Genomic DNA, 7,279 nt, shown 5'->3' with positions numbered 1-7,279 from the left:
GTGGGGCCCAGAGAGCCCAGTGTCCCCAGTGGGGCCAGCAGAGGCACTCTGGCAGGCGTGTGGGGAGAGGGGTACACTCCAGCCATACGGAGCCCACTGTGTCGCCAGCGTGACCGCGCCCTGGCAGGTGATGTGAAAGGGGAAACGATGACATCAAGGGGCATTCATGTCCACTGACCCGTGGGAGCAGCCAAGGGCGTGCCGCCCTCCCCAGCTCTGGGGCCAGGTGCCAGCTGGGCGCATGGGAAGGGTTCCAGGAGGCAGAGACTGCTGGGGAGAGGGAGGCCTGCGTGTGGTCAGAGCCCCAAGTCCATCATGCGGATGACTCAGTGCACCTGTGGCTCTGAGTCCAAACCAGAACCAGGTAAGAGGACTGCCCCAAATAGGCACCTGGAGGGAGGTTCTTCCTGCTGATGCCAGACCCGCCTGCCCTGAGTGAGTGTGGAGGCCGGCCTGACTGAGAACAGGGACTCAGCTCTGCCGCTGCCGCTGCCTGGGCACCTCCCAGGAGAGCCTGTGTCCACCATGCAGCGTTCCCCCGCCAACATCCCCCAGGAGGCCCCAAGTGGACCACGTGCGCTAGGGGCTCTGATGAACTCCAGCCCTCAGCCGTTTTCTCCCCACAGGCTGTCTCTGACTGGGGACCCCCCCATGTTATGCAGTGAGGCCCCCCAAGTCCCGTGGTTCCTGCTTGGTTTTCATTTCCCCACCGACAAGGCCAAATTCACTTCCTAATGAGTCCACTCAGGGAGGGAAATGGAGGCAAACGGCACCCTTGGCACTAATTTGCCTCGTGTCCTGAAGCTCCCAGCGTCCCCAGCTGTCAGGCCTGAAAATTAGCCGAGCAGCTGAGAATCTGACGGCAGAGTGACGGGGCTCCTGAAAGCAGCTCCTCCACCCGCCTCCCCCACCACCAGGACCCCAGGCTCCGGGGAGGGAGGCCTGCAGACGTCAGCACCCTCTGCCCCGGCGTCTCTCCCACGACGGCAGGGGGATGGCACGTTACTGCCGCTCCCAGCTCCTGCCACTCACAGGTTGTTGGGCTATAAAAAGCATCATTGTTCAGCCCCAACCAGGCAGGCGCTGCCGCGGCTCTGACGTCTCTGCCTGCTGGCTTCTTTCAGACGACAAGTCCGCACAACGTTGCTGCTGATCCCCGGGCACACGCCCACACACGGCCAGGCCTGTGCACACGCGGGCAGTCACGTACGAGAGAAGGCCTCCAAGCGCTTGTGCAAAGACAGCCTGCCTCGGAGACCCAGGGCAGCATCCCCGGGGGCCCCTGGAATGCCCGGGCCACTGGGCGATGACGGGGATCAGCTTCCTGTGGGACGCATGTGGCCAGCCTTGCTGGCTGGGGGACAGGCCTCTGAACTGGGATATAGAACTCACAGTGGAGGAGGGGAGTCTTGTGTTGAAACAGCTCTGCAGAAGCATATGCGGGGCCCTGGATACATTGGCGGAGAGGGGGGTGGTTCTCAGGGCCACAGGGGACCCACACCTCGGTGCCTCCTTCAGGGACAGGGTGCCCTCTGTGTCAGCCCCTGTCACCTGCCAGATATCGAACTCTCAAGACGTTTTCCCTTTCTCACCAGCCATGACTCCAAGGTGCTCAGGGCCTCAGTTTCTGCACCTGCAGAATGGGATGGTTCCACTGTCCTTCCGAGATGCCATGAACAGAAGTAAGGAATCCTCACAAAGCGGCAAGCAGGAAGTAGTGACCTATAAACACCTCTCTTAGGGCTTTATGTACAATCTACTCCTTGCCCTTGCACCAAACACTTTCTGTCTGCAGCCACCTGGAGGGAGTGAGGGAGGGGGAATGATGGGAGGAGAGGGGAGACATGCCTCCCAGGCCTTGAAATCTCCCCAGGACACTGCGCATTCACTCAGGTCTCAGGTGGACCAGAGAGCCCCAGGAGACTGGAGTGATCATCTGAAGGGTTCAAAGGGCAGATCCAGCCCTCGTTGTCTTCACGTGACCGCAGGCCTCGAATGAACAGGCCGAGAACCCAGGGCGCGTGGAACTGGCAAAGGAAAGAGGGCACCAGGTGAGGAGGGTTCTGTGGCGGCTGGCTCAAGCCACCTGGAGGCCCAGCTATGTGTGCCCAGACTTCTACTGGTTGGAGCCACAGAGCCATCTCACGGCGTCCGAGGGTGGGAGGACAAGACGCAGCCCCACGGCACTGAAGCCTGCACAAAGCCTGCACCAAGCTAGACAGGCCTGCTTCAGAGTGTCCTTCCTGTGGAAGAGCCATAACCTTCTGTCTCGTGTCCTTAAAAAGGTGCTTTTCTAGGCTGTGGGCTCTGAGTCACTTAATCTGAACATCTGTCCTCCACGTGCCCATGGCCCTACACTTGGTGGGCTTCACAGACATGGCTCAAAGGCTCTCCTCTGAGCAGATGGACCGGTATTGGGGCTCAGCCTCCTGACCACCCCTCTCGGGCGGTCATCACCCCGCGCACCCTGAGATGGGCGTGCCACAGCCCTCAGAGCTCCAGATCTCAGTTTCCACGTGAAGCCATCTCCACCAGAAGTGAGGCCAAAAGTAAATATATTTCAAGAGTTTAAATAAAACTCCTTCCAGTGCGGGAGAGCTGTTGGAAAGAAGTACTTTTTAAAATAATAATAAACAGAAGTCAAGTGGGTGAGTCAGGCAGGAGGAGAAAGGCCCCCGGATACTGACACGGGTTGGGGCAGGGGCTTCCTGGATGGACGTGCAAGACTTCTGGGGTAGTAGCCATCTGAGGGTCCGGCTATAGTCCACAGGGTGCCTGGGGCTGGGCAGGTGGGGGGCCCACTGTTTGCCTGAGGAGCCCCGACACCTGGAGCAGGCCAGGGCTGGAGCACAAGGCGAGGTTTCCAGCCACACCCCGGCAGCCCGAGCTTAGAGCCCAGAAGTTGGGAGCTGCAGGAGCCTGGAACGCTCCAGACGCCCCACCCTAACCTGTGCGGACGTGAGACCTCCCTCCCACCTCCTCCCGCCAGCTGCCAGCTGGCCTTGGCTCTCAGGGCACAGGAGGCCTTGGTGAAGCCGACGACAAGACAGGACCCGCACGCGCACCGACTGGTCGCCCTCCAGCCGGGAGCACCGGGCACCTGGCTCCTGCACGAGCCTCAGGTTGGAACGAAGGGCAAACCTCCTGAGAGGAGAAGCCCCTCTCCATCTGGCACTTCCGAGGGCTGTGCCCCCATGTCTGCATCACTCGCGCTCTGGCTGCAGCCCCAGCAGGGCTGGAGTGGGTCTGAAATGTGGGTGTGTGGGGGTGTGCGTGGTGCTTACGTGGCAGCGTCTGTGCGTGAGTGTGTGGCTCAGTATGCGGTGCCTGCATTGCTGGAGGGGCGTATGTCCGCCAGGCTTCTCCCCAGAGACAAGGCCATTCTGCAGCCCGCCTGGCCCTCTGGCTGCCTGGCTCCAGGGACAGCTGTGGGTGGCTAGGCCCCACTTCCTTTGAGGCCAAAGTCAAAGCCTCTCTGGGCATAGCCCCCTGGTGCCCACCGGCATCACAGAGCTGGCCATAAAATGAAAACTCTCCCACCTTCCTCTGCCAACAAGCTTTTCTTGGGCTTTTCTTAAAAGAATTGCCAGCTTTTTCAAAACTCCCACAGGGAGAATTTCCACCCCCTAATGGCCAGCTGGCCAGGTTCCTGGGAGCAGCGAGGCCAGTGCAGTCACTGGGAGGGGACCTAGGGCCTAGCACCGCTCCTGTGCCAGTCCCCACACAGACCCACTCCCATCAACTCTGACCACTGCTCACTGTCTACACTGAAGAGGACACCTTCAGTCCTTTCCACTCAGCCACAGGATCTAGAGCCAACCCGAGGGCTATCTGCCATCTGGGCAACAGGGGTCAGTGCCTGTGTAGGGACGGCAGCCCCAACCCATGCTTCTGCTGGGTACCTGAGCCCAGGTTGGCCATTGTCCCCATTGCCTGGGGGCCTCTCCCTCCTGGAAGCATGACCTGGGTCCAGAGGTCCAGGCAGATAAGGTGTGAGAGACACAACCCCCGGCGAAGGAGGCAGGGCCAGCCTGGAGTGAAGCTACGGTTGCTGCACAGCAGACCCCAGTGGGGAACAGCAGGGTGTCTGTGGCCACCAGCTGGGGCGGGGGATGCCTGTGAGCAGCTCCTCTCCCCCACGGGCACGGGGAGCAGACAAGCCGAAATCAAGTGAAGAGGAAGAACAGCTTAGGTTAATGAGGCTGGTTCCAGCCCATCATATCCCCACTCCCCATACCTAAGGGCCTGCTCAACGACTCACGCAGCCACCTCAGGGTAAGGAAGCACGGTCCATTGATGCCACTGATCCAGGGAAGGACACTGCCAGGACCAGGGTGGACGTCCCCGCCAGCAGGCCCCCACCCCTTGGCCGACAGTGTTCTCTGCCCTTGGGGCAGGGTTTGAGAGGGGGACACCTGAGCCTCTGAGGGAGGCAGAAAGGCTGAGAAGTTCCCATTAGCTGAGTCCAAGCATCCTTCAGAGCTGGGTGCTAATCGTGTCTGATGGTTTGTGCTAATGCGGCAACTCTGAGTGGGGCTGGTCACACGGGAAACGCCAACCATGGGCTTGGAATAGGGACTTACCAGTCGGAGCCCTGGAGAAGGGCAGTGTTATCAGCTGGACCTCTGGAAAGAGGAGGGGGCTGGAGATGGGTTCCACCACGTGGGTGATGATTGGATCAGTCTAATCCCAGGGCCAACGGGGCCTGATGCTCAGTGAACCTCCCTGATTGGCCACCCAGAGTCAGGCCTCACGTGGGTGTGCTGGGAGGGTCAGCCGCTCAGGACAGCGGATGGTGGGGGGGCGTTCCCCTTGGGAGACCCTCTCAGGCCATGCCTGATGCCAGGCTTCTTTTGGCTGACTCTGATGTGTCATAGCCTTTTGCCATGATAACTTCTTGCTGCTAGTGTAAGTGTTCAGCTCAATTCAGTTCAGTCGCTCAGTCACGTCTGGCTCTTTGCAACCCTATTGACTGCAGCACGCCAGGCTTCCCTGTCCACCACCAACTCCCAGAGCTTGCTCAAACTCACGTCCATTGAGTCAGTGATGCCATCCAACCATCTCATCCTGTCATCCCCTTTTCCTGCCTTCAATCTTTCCCAACATTAGGGTCTTTTCCAATGAGTCAGTTCTTCCCATCAGGTGGCCAAAGTATTGGAGTTTCAGCTTTAGCATCAGTCCTTCCAATGAACACCCAGGGCTGATCTCCTTTAGAACGGACTGGTTGGATCTCCTTGCAGTCCAAGGGACTCTCAAGAGTCTTCTCCAACACTACGTTCAAAAGCACCAATTCTTTGTTGCTCAGCCTTCTTTATGGACCAGCTCCCACATCCGTGTGGGATTTATAGTTATTATAGACTATTGGATTTCTCCCCGTACTGTATAGTATATTCTTGTGGCATGTTTCATGCCTACGAGTCTGTGCCTTTAATCCCCATGCCATCCCTCCCCTCCCCCTCCCCTCCCCCACGAGTAACCACTAGTTTGTTCTCTGTGTCTGTGACTCTGTTTCTGTTTTGTTATATCCACTGGTTTGTTTTATTTTTTAGATTCCACATATAAGTGATAACACAGTATTTTTGTCTTTGTCTGACTTATTTCACTAAGCATAAACCCTCCAACTGCCTTCATGTTTTTGCAAAATGTCATCTTTTGAGTAGTATTCCACTGTGGATAATATACCACATCTTCGTCCATTCGTCTGTTAATGGACACAGGTTTGATTACCCAGTTTTAAATAAATGAATGAATGATTTGAAAAGACACCTTTAAAGGTTACCCAGATAGCCAATAAATGTGAAAGGGTGTCAGCACCATCAGTCACCAGGGACAGGCCGGTTAAGACCAGAGTGAGGAGGCTCCATACCCCTTTCCTCACCTGAACGGCTGAACATCTCAGGCTGTGGAGACTTGCACTTCCTAACACTGCTGACGAGTAAGGTCTACAGTCGCTTTAGAAAACTGCTTGCCAGTGTGTATCGAAGCTAAATGCTCAAACATCCTCTGAGCCAGGGTGCCCCCCCTGGTGTACACCCAACAGAAGTGAGAGGCTGCATACACCAAGAACCTGTACGAGAATGTTCACAGCATTATTGTTCATAAAGGTCTAAATGGAATTGTCTGTCTGGAGTGGGATAGACAAACTGCCATACAACACAATACGGGACGGCAGCGCGAAAGAGCACGTGCTGCTGACTCCTTGGTGTGGGACAGTCTCTCAGGATACCAGGTGGCGCACGAGAGGCCAGACCCCAAAGCAGACACTGAGACATCCCTGTTTGTATTTGGGTAATAGTCGGGATTGGGCAGAGCAACTCTGTGTCATAGGGATCAGGACAACCATTATCTTTGGGGCTTGGCATGGACTGGGAGGGGCCCCTGGCGCCCCCAAGTCACTGGAAATATTTCACACCTTCATCTGGGGGCTGGTTCCACAAATGTGGCAGGTTATAGTGTACAAAGACAGCTCCATCCGTTTCTCCCTTCCCACGAGGTTAGATAGCATCACTGATTCAATGGACATGAATCTGAGCAAACTCTGGGAGGTAGTGAAGGACAGGGAAGCCTGGCGTGCTGCAGCCCATGGGGTTATAAAGAGTCAGACAAGACCGAGCGACTGAACAACAATGCTGAGATTTTCACACGTGGACTGGAGGCTCCTGTTCCGACCCGAGGGGGATGATCCCTCCCCAGGCCATGACCACACCTTTGTGATTCCTCCATCAATAGAGAAGCTTCCCTCATGGCTCAGCTGGTAAAGAATCTGCCTGCAATGTGGGAAACCTGGGTTTAATCCCTGGGTTGGGAAGAGCCCCTGGAGAAGGGAACAGGGAGGGAGCATGGTCTGGGGAGATGATCACTCCCCAGACCATGAGCAAACCTTTGAGGTTCCTCCATCAGTAGAGAGGACCAGGGAGCAGCTCTGTGTGCACTTCCGCCTGGCTCGCTTGGACTGTCTGAAGGGAACACAACCGCCACACAGTGAGGAAGCCCAAACCACCCCAAGGAGTGACCACATGGAGAGGAGGCCACATGGAGGGGAGGCCACATGGAGGGGAGGCTGTGTGGAGGGGTTCCAGTGGCGGCCCAGCTGAGACCCAACCAGCATCAGCCAAAACACGTGAGTACGGGTGGCGCAGCAGAGTGCATCCAAGCCTTTCTGCATCTCATCCTCCACTCCTCACAGACACCATGGAGCTGGGGCCAGCATCCCCGCACACACCCCCTGCCCAGGGCTCCTGACTTGTGGATCACACCATGAAGGGGCTTTGTCCCCTGT

At 57.2% G+C, this 7,279-nt stretch overlaps 1 long non-coding RNA gene across 1 annotated transcript; it reads left to right on the top strand.

Annotated features, from left to right (window-relative positions):
* Positions 1-250: 250 nt before the first annotated feature.
* LOC114113901 (uncharacterized) lies at positions 251-2,299 on the top strand. Its single transcript, XR_003588671.3, has 2 exons — positions 251-364; positions 1,125-2,299. It is a non-coding gene; the product is annotated as an uncharacterized LOC114113901 (long non-coding RNA).
* Positions 2,300-7,279: the final 4,980 nt, after the last annotated feature.

The sequence above is a fragment of the Ovis aries genome, chromosome 1 (assembly GCF_016772045.2).
Source record: "Ovis aries strain OAR_USU_Benz2616 breed Rambouillet chromosome 1, ARS-UI_Ramb_v3.0, whole genome shotgun sequence".
In the NCBI taxonomy this organism is placed as follows: Eukaryota; Metazoa; Chordata; class Mammalia; order Artiodactyla; family Bovidae; genus Ovis; species Ovis aries.
This window is presented reverse-complemented; position numbering and strand designations above follow the sequence as displayed.